The sequence below is a fragment of the Durio zibethinus genome, chromosome 4 (genome assembly GCF_047325235.1).
Source record: "Durio zibethinus cultivar Kanyao isolate XHJ-2024 chromosome 4, ASM4732523v1, whole genome shotgun sequence".
NCBI lineage: Eukaryota > Viridiplantae > Streptophyta > Magnoliopsida > Malvales > Malvaceae > Durio > Durio zibethinus.
The window spans coordinates 11,320,170-11,339,630 of NC_143165.1; the positions used below are offsets into that span (position 1 = coordinate 11,320,170).

At 28.6% G+C, this 19,461-nt stretch overlaps 1 pseudogene; it reads right to left on the reverse strand.

Moving 5' to 3' along the window:
- Nucleotides 1-13: 13 nt before the first annotated feature.
- On the reverse strand, nt 14-1,867 carry LOC149519154 (mitogen-activated protein kinase kinase kinase 18 pseudogene; annotated as a pseudogene).
- Nucleotides 1,868-19,461: the final 17,594 nt, after the last annotated feature.

The following is a 19,461-nucleotide window of genomic DNA, read 5'->3' on the forward strand; positions in this document are numbered from 1 at the left end:
GAGGCTTCCCATTTCAAGGTCAGGATAAACCGCAGAGAGAACTTGAATTAGATTTACAGATTTTCCATAAAGAAAAATTACTGGCAACGGGATTTGAATCCAGGCTCTATAAACAAAATATTCCAACTTTACCAACTCAACCAACCCCGTTTGACAATTGCCAAACTTTTTCATAGTTTCATTGCTCATATAATTATCTAACAAAATTTTTCTTTTTCTGAATGTGAAAGGCCAATACTTGGTCTTAACAAGTAATTCGCCTACCAAAGATAGAAATGATGACATTGTAAAACGCTAATGCTGCTGAGTCTTCATTTCTCCATCAGTTGACTCAAACAAAAGTTGGCAAACTGAAACCATGTTGGTTTCTCCAACTTGTTGCACGTCAGAGAAGACTTGACTTTGTTAAAAGTCATTGCCTGATAGATTGAAAAATGGAGTCAACCCTCTCTTCCAGTCAGTCTCAAGCACCAATCCTTCATTATAATCAGCCAAGTTGATCACCGGCCGGTCATGTCTGCCTGCAAAGGAAATTTTGGAGAAATCAAATACGGAAGATGGGATTGGAATAGAACAAGAAATTTCATTGAATACTGTCTCAAAATTGAGATTGTCTGATACAAAAAAAATCATCTTTTACACTCTCAGATGCCAAAATACTGCTAAAATCAATAATATTTTCTATAGAATTTTCTAACAAAAAATCTCCATCTAAGATTGAGCTTTCAATTTCAAGTTCTTCTTCAAAAGGTTCCAGGAATGATGGAGTTGCAAATGCAAAATCATCTTCTACCATGTCATTGCCACTGCTTCTAACTGTTATCCAATCTTCACTCCACGTCCAACAAGAAGGATTGGAAGATGGTGACAGAGTGCCTTGAAGCAATTTCTTGATGGTGTCAGTCGGAGACTTCAAGGAAATCTCTTGAGGAATCGAGTTCTCAGGACTTTCCACCACATCCAGTGAATCTCAGAGACCATGATCTAGCACAGAACTTGGAGAATTGATGGTAGATTCCTTTACTTCCTTTAAAAGTGCATCCAATTCTTCTAGAAATGGATGTTGAAGCAATTCTTTAGCTGTCCATCTCTCTTTTGAATCCCTTTTCAAACACTTTCTCAGAAAATCCTTGGCTTTCTCAGATAACCTCTTTGGAATCTCAGGTATTTCACCCGAAAATCCAATCGTATAAAGAGCTGAAACCAGATCATTCAGCTCTGGCCATGGGGAATTCCCAGTGCTCATCTCTATAATTGTGCATCCAAGAGCCCATATATCAGCTTCAAAACCCTGATCCTCACGTGCCACCTCAAGTGCCATGAAAGACGGTGTACCGGAAAATGCTGCCCTGTCAAAATCTCCATTAGAACCAACTTTTCCCATCAATTTAGCACAACCAAGATCACCAATCTTTGCACCTTCTTTACCTATCAAAATATTTTGGCTCTTGATGTCACAATGTACCACCCCATTATCATGAAGATAATTCAAACCTTGTAAAATCTGCTGACTGTACAATCTAACTTTCTCTTCATCCAATCTCCCTCCTACCCTTTGAATTTCCTCGAAAAGCAGGCCACTGGGGACATACTCCATGCAAAGATTGTACATAGGCTTGTTATTTGTTCCATTTGTAAGATTATAGCCTATGTATTTAACAATACGAGGACAACTTAATTTGGACAAGAGATAATTCTCTCTTTGTAAGAACATTGAGTGACATAACTCAGTGGACTTAACGGCGAAAAGCTCACCAGAAGGGGTGGCGGTGGCTAGCGATACGGTAGCTGTGGCGCCACGGCCTATGGCAGGTCCTCTAATCCACCTCATTAGAAGAACACAAGAAACAGGAAAAACAAAAAAAAAAAATTTGTTGGGTTTAATATTGATGCCATGGCATATAAGAAAACGTATATTATATATAAACTTTGGGGGTACCTTTGATTTTGGTGACTTAATCCAAAGCATATGCAACAACTTAGGAAGATTCTTACAGACAAAAATCTCTTTCTTACTTTGTTAGACATGGTTTTTGAGTTCATACAGCAAGAATGTGCCACGTGGTAAGATGTCATTGCCTTGTTTGACAGCTCTGTCCTCCAATGGTCGGCGGTTGCTTTGGCTTGTAATAAAGCCATTCACATGACGATACATTAGCACGTGCCGAGATTGCTGTGTTAATGACATATTATTGGTTAATTAATCCTTAATTAAGGTTGTGATTTTTGCGGCGCAAAGGTGATTAATCAACACTTGACAGTGTGAACCGAGCTGGTTTTGTATTTTTGTTTTATCTTAGTTTTCAAGTTGTCAATACAAGGAAGAAATATTTAAGTTTAATTCAATTGATTTATTCAATCATTTCAAAAATGATAATTCGATTTAATCTAAAATTAATGTAATTTGAAAATGTATGCAATTTTATCGATATTTTGTAAGAAAAAAAGAACATCATTTTGGTAATTTAAACATATTGGAGTAATCTTAATGTTGTGCCAAACTGTGAACTCTTTTTTTACGTCCATTAAAACGTGTAATCCTTTAGGTATAGGTAAGGAGAAATTGAATCTATACCCATTCTTTGCAATGTGAAATCAACAAAAGCTTTTGCCGTAAAGAACATGTTTGCTCCAATGGCCATGAAACTGCAGAGTTGGCCTATTGATTGGAGGAATCAAAGAAAAGTAAACAAGCCAACAAAAGGGGTTGCAACCTATATGAAAAAAATTAGAAGTTAAAAAGAGTCATCATTTTTTTTTTTTTACAAAAAAAGTCATAGTTTAGGAATAAGAATAGAGATTATAAATATTAATATTTGAATTCTTAAATTACTGGATGTTATCGGGTAGTTACATGAAGTAATTGAGTTTCAAACTCAGAGTGACAATTATTTTTCCTAGTCTGGACTGGAAAGTGAGCTTGAGTGAGAGGTTGATGACCGATTTTTAGGATTTGGATGAAACATTTAAGTGAAGATCAAGCAATTCCATTCTGTGAAAGGCAATTTTTTCTTGAAATCCCATTTCTAATTTCAACCCAAATTCCCTTCTAAGTTCCAACCTTTGCCTTTTTTTTTATTAAGAATAGTGGGAGAGTCTCTTATTGTTTAGACTCTCTCAGCTTGTCAGTGCCAACATTCTTTACTGACAGTTGCTAGAACTTTAAACCTCACCCTTTACAGCTAGGTTCGCCAGGTGAAATTTGATTTCAAGACCCATTTACTTTGATCCGAATTTGGAAAAGGCCAAAAATCCCACCTCCAATCTTCCATTTTCAGCCACTTTCTTATTTCTTAACCTTAATTTTAATTTCTTTTATCTAAGATATTTGACTGTCTTTAGTGTAAAATTAAAACAAAAGATATTTTTCAATTATAACAATCTATTATTTTTTGCTGGGCATTTAACTGCCTGACAATCGATTATTATATTTAATTTCATCGTCAATATTATATTTATAATAAAAAACATATTTTCATCATTAATTTTAATTTTATTAATATTCATTCTAACTACTATAATAATTAATTTTATGATCACTATTATTTTTAATTTCACTAGAATAAATTTCATTTATTATTTGAATGGATCTTAATGATTAGAAAAATTGCTTTTCCATTGAATATGGTTCATTACAATTTTCATCTACCTGTGCCAGCCTAAACTGAAGCAAAACTTCAAGACAACTGACCCTTCCATTAATAATCAAAACAGCTCTCACTAATCAATATGTTATCCACAACTTTCAGATAAATTATTTGTGTTTAATTGTCACCTACTTTTCCAGTTATTCTTCTGCTTTCAACTGGCTGGCTGTATTAATTCCATTCCATGCTCACGACTGAAAAATCAAGATAACAGCTTGACGTCCAAAACCTTATCTAGCATTTTGCTAATGATTGTTCCAATCAATGTAATCGTTGTTTTTTTATTGAACATTATATATTATTTTCTACCCAATTATTTGAATAGCTTTCATTGTTTATTTGATTTAATTCATTGATTTTTTAACCCTCCTAAGCCACCATCCAATCTCGGTCGACAATGAAATAGGTTTTTCTCATCCTTAAACCCACCTGTAATCTAAAATAAATTTTATATTATTAAATCTATTTACTAAATACACATATATAAAAATATATATAATATGGATATGGATACATGATAGATATTATATTATTCTTTTTCATTTTTATATCCCATAAAAGATCAAAACTATACTTATATTATCATTCCAAAATTTATTACCTATTTTTATCTTCATTCGAGTAAAAAATCAAATCTTCTATCGAATTTGTATAAAATTGACCTTTCCAAAAAAAAAAAAAAGAAACATTTTAGCGCAAAAAGTTGGCCATGTGCTTTTGAATTGAGCCTGAATTGGGGCAAGATTTTTTAGTTTTTATTATTTTGTATTTTGAGCACATAAATTTTTATAAATATATAATAATATATTTTTAAATAGAAATATATTAATTTTAATGAATTTAAAATAAATTTATATTATTAAATAAAGACTTATTTACTAAATATATATATATATAAAGTATGAGAATAGGTACAAAACAAATGCTATATTATTCGTCTCTATTTTCGTATCTAATAAAAATTTAAAATCATATCTATCTCATCCTCATATCAAAATTTAATATCCATATTCATCTCATTCAAGTAAAAAAATCAAATTTCTAATTAGATTTGGATAAAATTGACATCTTTAAAAAAAAATCAATATTTTATGTGGAAAAAGTTGGGCATATGCCTTTGAATTGGGGCAAGATTTTGAACTTTGAGATATTGAATCCAAGTTATGTATAAGCTGACCTAAACCCGGCAAGTCTTTCGTTTCATTCTGTTTAGGCCACGTGAAATTTTTTAACAAAATATAATGTTCCCATGAGGTGCCTCCATTTTCATTCTTCAGTTCTTCTTCATTTACATTCTCAGCTCAAACACAAGCAGAAACTGAAAGGTAAAGAACAGCTTTGGCTCTTCAGCAGTGAAGCTTCAAGGCTGGTTTTACAAAGACAAAATGTCAGTAATTCAGTTGTGCCTTTGAGGACAAATGTTTTGGATTTTGAGCTAAGAAAATTCAAACTCGGCTTTTTGAACAATTATATATATATATATGTGACTTCTATTAATATTACATTATTGTCTACGAAAAAGATTTAGATAAAATTATTCAAGTGAAGTTTTGTTAAATGAATTTATTTATGAAAACTTATCACATCCATTAATAGTAAAGTTTTTAAACTTTAAGGTAAAAATTAACTTTTAAGATAAATCAAATAATTTGTGTCATCGTGTCATGTTTCGTATCAAACATAAGTTCAGATATAACATAAATAATTTTGACACGAACACAACATAAATATTTAAATGACATAAATAACTTAAACACAAATAAAATATATTTATTATATATATTACACGCGACACGACATGATTAATATGTTTAAAGTTAATTTATTTAATACAACTCAGGTAACATAACACAACATGACATAATTAATACGATTAAACACGAATAACACGATTAGACATGATTAGTCTATTAATTTAAATAAAAAAATCATTTAAAATAGTATTTAAATAAAAAATTATTTAGAATTAAATATTTATAATCTATTTAAACATCAAAACAATACAATAAATATGATTATTAATTTATTTAAGAAATAAATTAAAATAATTTTTTATAGTTTTTATGTTATATATGCTTGCATAAACAGTACGTGTTTTAAGCGTCTCATCACTATTTGACATGAATACAACATGAATAATATCGTGTCTTAATCTGTTAATACGATTAAGACACAAAACATGATTACACTAAACTCATACATGATTTATTCTATGTCATTTTTATATTGTGTAATTGCATCGTATTTAAAATTATCAAGTTTATTTTAAAATATAATAAAAAATAAAAAAATAAAAAATGTTTTAACTTCTTTTGTGGAATTAAAATATTCTAGTGTCAATGTATAAAAATGAATTCTTTAATTATCTTTCTATATTATTTTTTCTCAACTTTTTAGAAACTTTATTTTGTTGTTGATCTTATAAGTGTTTTGTTAATTGACTTTAAGGGGTTTAGAATTAGAATTTAGAATAAGCCATTTTTTAAATTTATAAATAGGTCACATTCTAACAAAAGTAATTAGTATGTATATCTTTTATATTGATTGAAATAATAAGATAAATTATCTCTTTCCTATGAGTCTTTAAAGAATGGGGGGGGGGGGGAAGCTTATTTTGACAAATTTCCATTTCATCGTACCATAAATATTCTAATATTATTGAACACTCATACCAAAAAAAAAAATCTACATTACCAGAAAAAGGGCACATGCAGGACCATGAAATTTTTTTTTTTTTCAACGATAAGAGGGATAGGCTATTATTGGACTCTATTATACAAGATTCACAACCATTTTAAAAGAGGGGAAAATAGAAAAGGAAACCCCACAAATGAATTTTTCTGTTTTGATAGAGAGTAGATATAAGTAAGTTTTATATTTTTCTTTTACCTTTCTATCAAAGTTAAATATATTTAAAATATATAACATAAGGATTAAAAAATCGTACGTAACACTTATAATAATGTAAGTGAATCCCTCTCCATAGATATAAACTAATTATACAATTGTATTTAGTTTTTGATATAAAAAATCCATTAGGAGATATAGTTTGCAAGGTTTTTTTTTTTTCATTTATTGATATCAATCCAATAAATAATTAACTAGAAAATATTAAATACACATCATTTTTTTGCAATATAAAAATTTTAAGACTATACAATTTGAGTTGATAAAACAAGCCATCAACAAATTTCGATCTCTTACAATTTGACAAGAGTGGATTTTTTTAATTGGAGTTGGAAACGGAGATAGATTCAGAATGCTCTGCCTCTACTCGCCTAAAGCTAGTATAAAATATATAATTTACTATTTATTTAATTATATACTAATAAAATTATTATTTAATATGTTATTCAACATGAAACGAAGCATTGCTATGATCAACTTCAGTATTGCTTATCTCCTAATATGACTTTTGTGTTGATTTTGGCTAACTTACCTCCACTAAGATCATTTCTTTTTAATCTGAAAATTAGTTTGTTTCTCATTCATCAATGAATGGATCCATATGTAACTATTTTTATTGGTGGTAAAGGCTGCTTAAAGCTCACAAAATAGACAAAGACTCGAAGGATGCTCCAAAAATTTGCTTCATCTTTTCAGATTACTTATTGTTTCTGCAAAGGGTAGATGTTGATTTCTGTATATCATTGTTTGAGAAAACCATTTTCCCTATATTTTCCATTTTAAAATTCAAAAGTTTTTGTAAAAAGGGCATCAATTGTGAGTTCTGGTCAAAGGATAATAACATGTAGGAACTAGGGAAGAAATGATTTTGCTGAGAGCTTTCTAAAAAACTATGGTTCTATGTTAATTGAGCTTTCTGTAAAAACTATGATTTTGTCTAACTACATGGTTCTGTCTTAATTCTATTGCAGATACAGAAATAGTGGTTAAATATGAAGGCTCTGTTTTCTTTCCCCCTCTAGATATCAAGTTGATTTATCGGTGACTTGTTCACCTGTTGTGGGCAGTTTCAGATAGGAACTGCTAAGAGTTCAGGTGCTCAGAGAAGTTTCAGAGGTTCTCCTTTAATTATTGATTTGTCAATGATATTCCATGTACTAACTCAGCATGTCTTCTAAATTTCATATTCTCAGGCATGGCTAATACTGGTCTATCTGTGACATTTGTGGTGAATCCAAACTTTTTTTTTCGAGAGTGTCCACTTATAATATATATATATATATATATATAAATTATGGATTTATCATTTTTGCTGATTGAAAAGGTGGCCACAGAAAAATTTGGAGGTGTGCAAGAAATGTTTTTCTGTCAAGCAATCTTGTTTTCCAATCCATGGACACCCTATTTCAAAGCATGGATCCGCCTCTGCTTCTGGTGGCACCAGCAATCCCTCATCTTAGTTATGTTTTTTGTTGTGCCGGTAATGTTAAAGACCTCAGGAAAGAGACAGTGGCACAAGGGCGTTTGCAACATGATGTCAATGAAGCCATCAGGCAAACTGAAGAAATTGAAGAGGATGTTGTCCAAAAATCAACGAATTGCTGGTATAGTGACAAAATTTAGTATTAAATCAAAATGTAGTGACAAATTTGATCTTAATCCCAAAGTTTTTGATTAATTTACTGTTAGCAAGCCTCAAATGATATTCGGAGTATTTGATGCATATATACTAATTATAATTCTGTTTAGGAAAAAAATTTTCTACCATTAGTTGGAACCTTTGTAATCAAGCTGTAAAGTATATAGGCAATACGTCTAACTTGGTCTTGTTTCTTTTCTTTGTCTAAAGAAAATGACAGAAAAAATTAAAGGATAGGTGTGGCATGTGAGGGTTGGGAGTGTTGGGATTGTAATTGCAGGTGGCAACTTAGTGTTGATTACAGATCTAATGAAATGGAATATTGTTTTTAAAGAAGTATAGTCTTCAAAGAGAACTAGAATTGCAATCAATTTAAAACACAAGGGAAACAATTCCTAAATTTTCCAGCCGTCCAATTTTAAGAGATTGAAAAAGTTTTCTTACTCACCCTTGCTTGAAATCTGCCAAAACTGAAGTATATGAGTGTTTGGGAATGTGAGGATTTGGAGCAAATCGTTGCCAATGATGATAGTAATGGAAGAGATAAAATGTCATCATCGTGGTCGCCGCCATCATCATCATCAATAGGTCATTTTCAACCTATATGCTTCTGTTCACTACATGAAATCAAAATCCGAAGGTTCAATTGGCTGAAAAGTGTCTTTCCAGTTAGTCTTGCTCCACCATACTTGGAAAAATATGGTAGATGGTGCTTCTGAACTAGAGCAAGTAATGATCAAGAAGGTTGTGCCATGGAAGAGAAGGTAATGGTTCTCCCTACATTATGGATGTTAGATCTCCTTCATCATTCATTGGTTTTACTCTTAATGGTTTCATGAAAATTACATTCCCTAACAGTGAGTCCGTGTATTTTAAGAAGGGAAAAGAGTAAATGGTTAGAGAGTTGAGATGGGGAATTCTGCATTTGTGTGAAAAATCTATGTATAACTATTAATTATCAAATAATTGTTACCTTATAAAAGATATAAAATCTTATTATAAGATTTTAATTCTAATAAATCACTTAAGCAGTGGAGTTTCATAACAAATACAAAAGAAAATTTGATAAAAAAAAAGAGGGAAAAAAAATAAAGGGATCAATCAACAGTATGATTTATTGATAGAATGATAAATTTTTTATTTTAATAATTAAGATTTAAATTTTGATAATCTTAAAGCTTCCAGGACTAGGAAGTATGTTTGGCAAGCCCTTTCTAGCTGTATTCCACTGAGGATTTGAATAAGAAAGATGGTAATAGTCATAATAAAAGAGACTCCAAAGAAATTAAAGAAAATAAATAAGTCTTTGATGCAACTTTTCTCTGTAGTTTCAATTGGTCACTGAGATTTCAAGTAGATTTTTCAATATTTGTGGATAGTTGAAGCTTTTTTTCATTAGAAGCTAAGTTGATTTTTACTTCTTTGAACTCAAAAAAAATTTATCACTTGCATTAATGAAATATTTTGTAAATATTTTAATTCTATTATTTTTAGTATAAAAATTAACAAACTAAAATTGTAATGATAAAATTTAATACTCTTCCATCTCCAAATAATCGTCTCTAATTGATTTTTTGGTTAAATTAACTCATTTATTATTATTATTTTTTATAAAATTGTAAAATTAAAAAAATTTTAAAAATAAGATTTGTAAATTTTGAATTTCAAAATTGTCAAAATATATTTTTTAAAATTTTAATTCAATATAATATTTTAAAAAATGAAGATCAAAATTGAATAAATTTAAACGGAAATCAATAACATACAATTATTTTTGGGCGGAAGTGTTAAACCATAATATTCAGACAAATTTGACTTTAATCTCAACGTTTTTAATAACTTTACTATTAGCAAACCTCAAATGGTATTTAGATACAGAAAAAAAATTATTTATGAAATATTTGACGCACATATACTAATTGTGTTTAGAAAAACTTTTCTACCATTAGATATGACCTTGCGCATTCATTTGACTTGATATATTAATAAGAGTTGAGATTGTAATTGCAGGTGACAATTTAGTGGTGCTTACAGATATAATGAAATGATATTTAGTCTTATACAAAAAGGAAATGTCGAATTATAAAATTTGTCATTGTACTATAATTAAAATGAATATTTAATTACTATATAACATTACTAAAAAATAAAGTGATGTAACGGATGTTTATTTATGATAAAAAATTTTATGATGAGATCGAATTAGGATTGAACTTAAACATATTAATAATAAGTGTTACAATTATTAAGCTCAGATCAAAAATTGGGTTTTGATTTTAATTTTTTTTAAATAAAAATAAATTTTATAATAAATATTAATTATAACAAAATAAAAATTTAAAAATAATTTTATTAATTTAATTTAATATTTAATTGAAATCGATACATATAGGTATAAAAAATTAATATGCATGTATATTATTTATTTATTTATTTTTATATAATTTAATTATAAATAATATATATAAGTAACTATCAAATCGGTCTAATATATAAAAACTATAAAGTTAAGCTTAAACCATTAATGTTTTTCCCAAAGCTTATCCATTTTTTAAGTGAACCTTCAATTTAAGTTTTGATCCAATTGGGAAACTTAATATTTATGCTTAAATACCTCTAAATTTTGAATTAATTTTCAGACGTGAATGAATAATTTGATTCTTGAAAACCAAATTTTTTTTTAAAAAATACAGAAAAAATTAAAAAATAAAGAGATTAATAATTTAATTCTATTCTTGAATAGATTTATCTACGAAGGTCAACCAAAAATATTATAAAAAATGCAGAAAAATAATTGAAAAAAAAAAGGGTCAATAACTCAAAAGTGCATCAATGATGCTATGTCCTACCAAATGACAGCTGTGAATTATTAACTCTGGCAATTCAGATAAATGATAGATCAGTTTCCTTCAAAATTTCTAACGTGCAAAAAAATAATAATGTACGTGTGAATTAAAGTCATTGCTCCCAACTCCCAAGTAAAGGATAAGAAGCCTGGGCCATTGTCTAGTTGTCTTCCATGAAGGATTTGAACAAGGAAAATGATAATATTTACAATCCAAAAAATTAAAGAAGTTTTTGATGCAACATTTCTTTGTAGTTTCAATTGGTCACATGATTTTAAGCAGAATTTCCCTTTATTTGTGTCATGTGAAGCAAAGTTGATTTTTATTTCAGTTTTCTTTTAATTTCAAAATTTTTTTTATGGAAATAAAAACTCCATCTTGGATCTTGAAAGCTCATTCTTTTTTAGGTATATTTATTATAAGGTATAAGTAGGTAAATTTAATTATTAAATATAAAATCATAGAATTGTCATTAATTTTTTATTTAAGGGTGATTGATAACTTAATCAAATTTATTTCTTTTTAAAAATTTTTTAAACTCAACTTAGGTTTTTTAAAAGAATAAACTATATTCTATGAAACTAGATTAGATTCAAGTGTACGTTATGTGGAAAAAAATATAATATTCTTACAACGTCCATTCAAAAAATAATACCAATTGATTTTGTTCTATTCATTAAGTCTTAAAAACATCTAAAAAATATCTCAAAACAATTTTTTTTTTGAAAATTGTTTTTAAGTTTCTCTAAATTTCAAAATTAAAAAAAAAAATTGATATCTCAAATTTTTTCTAATCGTTCAAAATTTTATTTTAAAAAAATTGATATTTTAACTTTTTTTTTCTAACATTTTCAAAACAATTTAATTTCAAGGAAAATTTTTCTTAAATTTATTTTCAAATCAATAAAATTTTTAATACATTAGTAGGATTTATTTTTACAAAATCAACATGTGAATCAACTTTCGTGATATGATCAATGTAGTTGATGTTAGGAATATGTGGATCCAGCCCTAATTGATTAGCCAATTAAAAGGCATAAAGTTTTGTGGCCTTTGACCATGAAATAAAATCCTACATATAAAAGTGAGGTAGTTTTTGGTTTGAAAAGAAGTGTGGTGGCATCGAAACTAAGTAAAAAAGAAAAGTAAAAAAAAAAATAGAGAGAAAAGAGAGAAGGGAGAGTTGATTGAATAAAAATTGATTCGTGGTCTGATTGAACTAAAATTTTATCAACAAGTTTATGATTTAGAGTTTTACGTTTTGAACGGTGAATGTTGGATTTGAAATTTTCTAGGATTAAATCTAGGGTGTATTTATTGAGTCACCTATTTGATGAGATTTTTTCAATTATCTTTTTAGTTGTTGATTAGTTCTAGTTTTGATTAGAGGAGAACTTTGTATATCTATTATTTGATAGTGAAGATTTTTTTGATGATCTGTGATTGTTTTCCTCTACACTAGAAGGTTTTTCATATAAATCTTGATATGCTTTTATTTTCCTTGTATTGTTGATTATTGATTATTGTGTATTGCTATGGGTTTATTATGATATATTGCTTTTGCATTGTTGTGTTTGTCACTTTAGGCCCAACAAGTGATATCAGAGCGAAGGTTATTTTTTAGACATCAATACAGAAGCAACTTAGGATGGAAGTAAATTCTATTTGAGATCATAAAGGGTGATACAATTTCCATGATAAAATTGACAATATCAAATTATTCAATTTGGAAAATCATTTATACTACAAAGATTTGTATGAGTTGATATTAGGTGATCTGGCTAAACTGACAGCTACGAAAGATGAAAGCTGAAAAAAGTTAAGCACTGGCCACAATAAAAAAATGAGTTGATATCAACGTGTTCTATTATGTAGCACAGGAGAATATGCACACACTGTTTGAAAAAATTAACAGTGTTGTATGAAAGAAAAACAACCATGAATAAAATTATGCATATTAAAAAGCTTGCAACTTTATAATAAAAGGATGAACGATCAATTACAGAGTACTCAAGTGATTTTCAAAATATATTTAATCAGATGACTACCATAGAGGTTAAGATGGATGATAAAATAAATGCATTGTTTCTTTTGGGTTCATAGCCAGACAACAGGAATACTCTAGTTATGACTGTTCTTAATTCAGATCCTAATTACAATGTGACATTGGAGATGATAAAAGACAGTATGCTTAATGAAGAAGCAATGCAAAAGGACTCAGACCCTTGAATCAAACTTTTGTCATAGAAAACAGATGTAGAAATATTGACAAAAATCAAAACTCAAAAGGCCGTAATAAGTCTAAATATAGATTCAAGTCCACAGATAAAGTGAAGTGCTTCTATTGTGGTAAAGTAGGTCATATAAAGTGATACTGAAAAATCTTGAAGCAAGAGAGGAAAGATGATAAAAGCAAAAATTTAGATGATGGTAATGTTACAGTAGTGAATTTAGACAGTGATTCAGTTATTTTAATTTGTACACAGGGTAATTGTAATTATATTGGTAATCTTGACATTGAGTGTATGGTTAACATAGGAGTGACATATCATTGTGTTATTAAGAGAAAGTTGTTTATAACTTACAAAGCATGAGACTTTGGTTATACTAAAATGGATAACAATAGTATATATTATGAATGAACATTTCCCCACAAAAATCTTGAATTAATCACTGTTCATGTATTTATGATTTCCTCAATCAAGTTTCTTGTTTAAATTCTTATTGATTCTTTGCCTCAGTGATAGGTGGTTGATACTTGATTGTGCTCTGTCATCATTTGAGCTTTCTATTTTATGGTGCCATCAACTAATTTGATGCCTGCTTTTTTAGCTTTACTTTGCAATGAAGAAGTAATTTACTCTATGTTGCATTGCATTTGTTTGTTTGATATTGTGAAATAAAGCCATATTTAGCCATTCATTTAAGAAAAACTTCATGTATTTTTTTTTAATATTTGGATTGGAACTCAAGCTTACATATTTCATAAATCCTCTTCTTATCACTTGGCCAAGAGATTGGTGGCAAAATTCAAGTACTCTTAAGAAACATGATTTTTTTTGTGTTCAGTTTGGTTTGCCGGTTCTTTAGTTCCTTGTAGTAGCTTGAATGGATATGGATGAATAATACATAGTTATGTCTACTTGCATGTCATAGATAGTTTTCCATGCTTGTTTTTATTGTGGTGTTTTGATAATTGACTCAATGATAAATTATTTATACACTATGTTATATGGACTCGTCAAATATGAATAAATTTTGTTTTGATAATTTTTTATATTAATTTTGAAAATCGAAGTATCCTATATATATACATATAAACAGTAAAATATTCAAAAAAATCAAAACCCATACCGATATCTTAAAATATAATGAATCAAACTGAATTTGAAGTTAATTATACCACAAATTTACATACAATATACTTTGTGGAGATTTTTTGCTTTAAGTTGTGGCAAATTTTGCAGAAGCAGCCCCAACAATAATACCAAAAGATATATATCATGCAATAATGATGATGAATTCATGACATTTAAAAAGGAAAACTAAAAATATAAACCAAATCAAAACATGTAAATGGCAAAAATACTATTATGTAGTTCAACTTTTAGGTTATATAATTTATTAAATTCTGCTGAGATCTTTAAGATTTTTTATAATTCATCTAATTAATGGGAATTTTTGGGTGGTTCATTTGGAAGAAGACAACATAGCACTCCAAGGCCATTACTTTCCTCATAGACCAAGGGATAAAATATTGTTGGAAGGTGCATCATTCTGAAAAAGGACAAAAGGTTTTGGCCTTCTTTTTTATTATATTTTCATTTAGTTTTTATTGATGTCAGCGATGTAAATACATTTTCTTTGATTTGTTAATTAATTCAAGATTGGCCATATTTCATCCATATGATCATGTCTTGATCCAGCCATATATTAAATATCATTTTTTTAAACAACCTGAAATGAAATTAATTAATGAAAATGCATTTGCATACATGTGAATATATTAAATATCATTTTTTTAAAACAATGTGAAATGAAATTAATTAATGAAAATGCATTTGCATACATGTGAATATTTTTTTTAGTTTTAAAATTTGAATTATTTGATTACTACATTTATTTATTTATTTATTATGAAAAATGCATTTCCGTAGACAAAAGGTCAAACAAACCATTTGTATTTTAGGCCAATAATGTACAACTAACCGCTTAATGCTTACATACTTATTTTTTTTTTTATTCTTTTCATTTTCATTTTTTCTTAATATAATTAAAAAAAAATTCCATTAACCATGCTTATCATAAGCAGTGATTATGGTATATGAGTCATGGGGAGAGGGGATTTTTAATTTCTAGTTTTATATTTCTAATTAAAACCCGAAAGTCATTCTCTTTATTTCTATTTTGGATTATATATGACTTTTTCCAGTTATTATAAACAAAAAAAATGCTAGTCTCGTTGCAAAGCGTCCAAGAATTCCCAAAAAAAAAAACAAAATGCATGCCAATGGAAATTTTGGGAAATTCTTTAGTTATAAAATTTTTTATGAACTTAATAGTATAAGAAAGTATTACAGTCCTACAAGAAAATCTTTGATTTAAATCAAACAAATAAATCTACACATAATTAAATAAATTTAATAAAAAAAATGAAATTCATATATGATGAGAATTGAACTTAAAAATTTAATATTATCAGATTTATAAATATTATAATGTTGATAATGCACAGATTTTAAGGATTATCATGAAAATACCCAAGTGAAAAATATTTTTTTAAATTTTACCAAGATATTGAGAAATTCAAAACAAAAAATTTTTATTTTATTTCTAAATAAAGTGATTCTAAAATGGATGGAAAAAAAGGGGTTTTATTATAATAAATGAGATTCAGGAAATTATTTTTGAAATTTAAAATTAAAGTCATTTTTTATTAATAATAAATGATAACATGTTATTAATTAGTATCATTTTTTAATGGGTATTGTGAGGTATTAATCCTTCCTCATACATAATTGTATTCTTGAATCTAGATGTGTTTTTGCATACCAAAAAGATTTTTTAATATGTTTTAATTAAATTAGAATTTTTAAAATAATTCTATAAAGGATGGCAAAAAAAGGAGTTTTATGATAATAAATGGGATTTAAAAAAAAATTTTAATCTTAAAATTAAGGTAATTTGTTATAAATAATAAAAGATAACATGTTATTAATTGATACTGTTTTTTAACGAGTATTGTGGAGTATTAATATTTCTCCACACATAACCATACTTCTGAATTTAGATGTGTTTTTACAAAAAAAATCTTTTTAATGAGATTTAATTAAATTAAAATTTTTATTAAAAAATATTATTTAGGTGATCGATCATACCTAATAAAAAAATTGATAATAACTCTTTATTTTAATTTTAAAATTTTGTCTAAGTAATGTTAAAGACCTCGGGAAAGAGACAGTGGCACAAGGGCGTTTGCAAGATGATGTCAATGAAGCCATCAGGCAAACTGAAGAAATTGAAGAGGACGTTGTCCAAAAATCAACGAATTGATGGTATAATGACAAAATTTAATATTAAATCAAAATATAGTGACAAAGTTGATCTTAATCCCAAATTTTTTGATTAATTTACTGTTAGCAAGCCTCAAATGATATTCAGATTATTTGATGCATATATACTAATTATAATTCTGTTTAGAAAAAAAATTTTCTACCATTAGTTGGAACCTTTGTAATCAAGCTGTACAAGTATAGAGGCAATACTTTTGACTTAGAAACTCTCTCTCAACCTTCCTTCTCAGACCTTTTCTCTATCACAGTCCCTCAATTCTCACTCTGTTCTTAGTTTTCTAATCATGCAACTCCCAAACTTTTGCTATCTCTCTTTAAGCCTCTCTGCTTCTGTTTCAGATTAAATGCCCATGCCCTTCGGAGATGACAATTTCTTATTTCACCTTCTGCCGCTTCAGAAAGTAAAATAGGAAATTGCTGAAGCAGACTTCAGTCTTACCCGGTACAACCTCTACTTCTGTTAGTGGCCGCTAGTTTGGCAATCACATTATAAGCAGCATTCAACTCTTGGGAATCCACTTTTGTGGAGAATTACTTCAAGGTATTGAATAGATTAATGATTGCATATTCTCACATTCTCGTGCCATGTATTAATTCTCTGTAATCCTCTACCATTACTTTAAGTCATTAGTGTTTTTTTTTTTCTTTTATTTATAATGTTCAATTTTTTATAATAGTTACTGATTCACTGGTATTGAATAGATCTTTAGTTTTTGCTGTTGGTACTTTGCATCCTTTCTGCAATTTTTGTCACATCTAATTAAGGCATTTTATATGATGCTTGTTGCTTGTTCAATAGAATGCTTCAATAAAAACTTAGCGTATGAGTTTCCACCCATTTAGGTTTATTTTTTCTTTCGTTGCAGCCTCTGAGTTTTAAAAACCATGGTCTTTAAAAATAGTTTATTTTAAAACCATGGATAAATTGATGAACCTTGTGGAGTTAGCTGTAGCTTTTATAGTTAAATGTTCAAGCCTAAGCATGAATGAATTTGATAGATCACTTTCTTTCAGTTTTTGTAGCCGGTATTATTTGCGCCAAGAAATGGATTAAATTTTACAGTTTAACTTTTCTTTTTATGGGGTGTTTGAGGTGGGGGTGTAGATACCCATTCAGAAGGAGACATGCCAAAATTTACACTCTTTCATATAGTTTTTTGACCCTTAACTGCCACCATCACGAACCAATTAGTTGATAATTTGTTAGCTTATCTTGACACATTCTTTGGCCGATTCCCTTCATGCTATGGAAGGAGCTTTATTTTTTTGACTATTCCTTTAAGCACACTGGAATTAGATAAAGGAATTACATGCCGTAGATGTAATTATGAAAGCATGATATTTTAGATCTGTTTAGTTATTTATTGAATCCTTTTTTATGTAACTATGATAGTCACTTAATATTTGATTTCATTGTTTCTTTTGGTAGCTGGGCCAAAATATTCTACCTATTAAGGATGACTCTATCATTGCCCACTTGCAGTTTGTCTGCATATGTTGCCATAGACCTATATTATCCGGATGGCGATGGTTTTGCGGTCTTTGTAAAAGCTTTCAGCTATGTGAAAGGTATAATCATTCTTTATCCTCTTATTTATTAGAATATGCTCTTTGGCAGTTTTTGTGCAATTTTTTCTTGTTGACTTCCGGTTGGCACTATATTTCCTTCTTGGAACTCCATTGAGGCATCAAGTTATGAGTAAACTCGACTGGCTGGACCATTAATTTTTAGATGGTTATGACCTGTCTAGAAGTAAATATGAGAATATAAAGCGCGCAATAAGATGATAACAATATTAAGTTTCTTTGTTGATTCAGTTTGTGTATAAATATTCAGATTGGAACTATGCAGAGTTCAAAACTTTTTAAGAATTTTTGAAAAGCAACTTATCACCTTTGTGAAATGAGTTTTTTGTTACCAAGTTTAGTAACAATAATGCATTCGTAGCTTACAAATGGGAAATGTTTTATTATACCTACCAATAAAAAGAAGAAAGAATTGTCCTTTTCCTGCTCGATAACTTTTAGCATTGTACGTGAAAATTGTCTCGTAATTTCACCATGGAAGATTGCCTAGTGGTACTTTCCCATTGCTTTTCATGGTCTATAAAAATAGATAGAGAACAAATTTGATATACTGAATAACAAATTACTTTTAAAATATTGATTCCTTTTGGTTGATAACTTTGTAAACAATGAGGTTTTAATTGTCAAAGCAAGAATTGTTTTTTTTTTTTTTTGGAATGACCAAGTAAAGAATGGTGTAAGAGGCAAAGAGATACAAGGTAGAGGATGAGGATGTGAAAAAGCTGGAGGCCAAGAATGCCCTTGAGAACTACGCATACAATATGAGGAAAACCGTGAAAGATGAGAAGTTTGTTGGAAAACTTGACCCGGCAGACAAGCAGAAGATCAAGAAGGCCATTAATGAGACTGTTAAATGGCTTGATAGGAACCAATTAGCAGAAGTTGATGAATTTTGAGGACAAGTTGAAGGAATTGGAGGGGTTATGCTTTTTCCCATGTACAGAGGCGGATTTACATGGTATTGCAGGGTGTCCATCTAAAAAAAAAATTAAGGAAAACTGTCTTGATACCTTAAATTTTTTTCCGGAAACTCTTAAAATTTAGAAAATAAAAAAATTTTAAAGAAAAAATTTTCATGAACTTCCAAAACTTTCTTCTTAACACCTTTTTTCACGGATAAAATTGATAAATTCATCAATAGTATTTTATATATTGTAAGTAAATACTTCCTAACAAAAAATCTTGAATCCGTCTCCATCAATATATTTATAATTTCCTTAATCAAGTTTCTTATTTAAATTCTTATCAATTTTTTGCCTCAA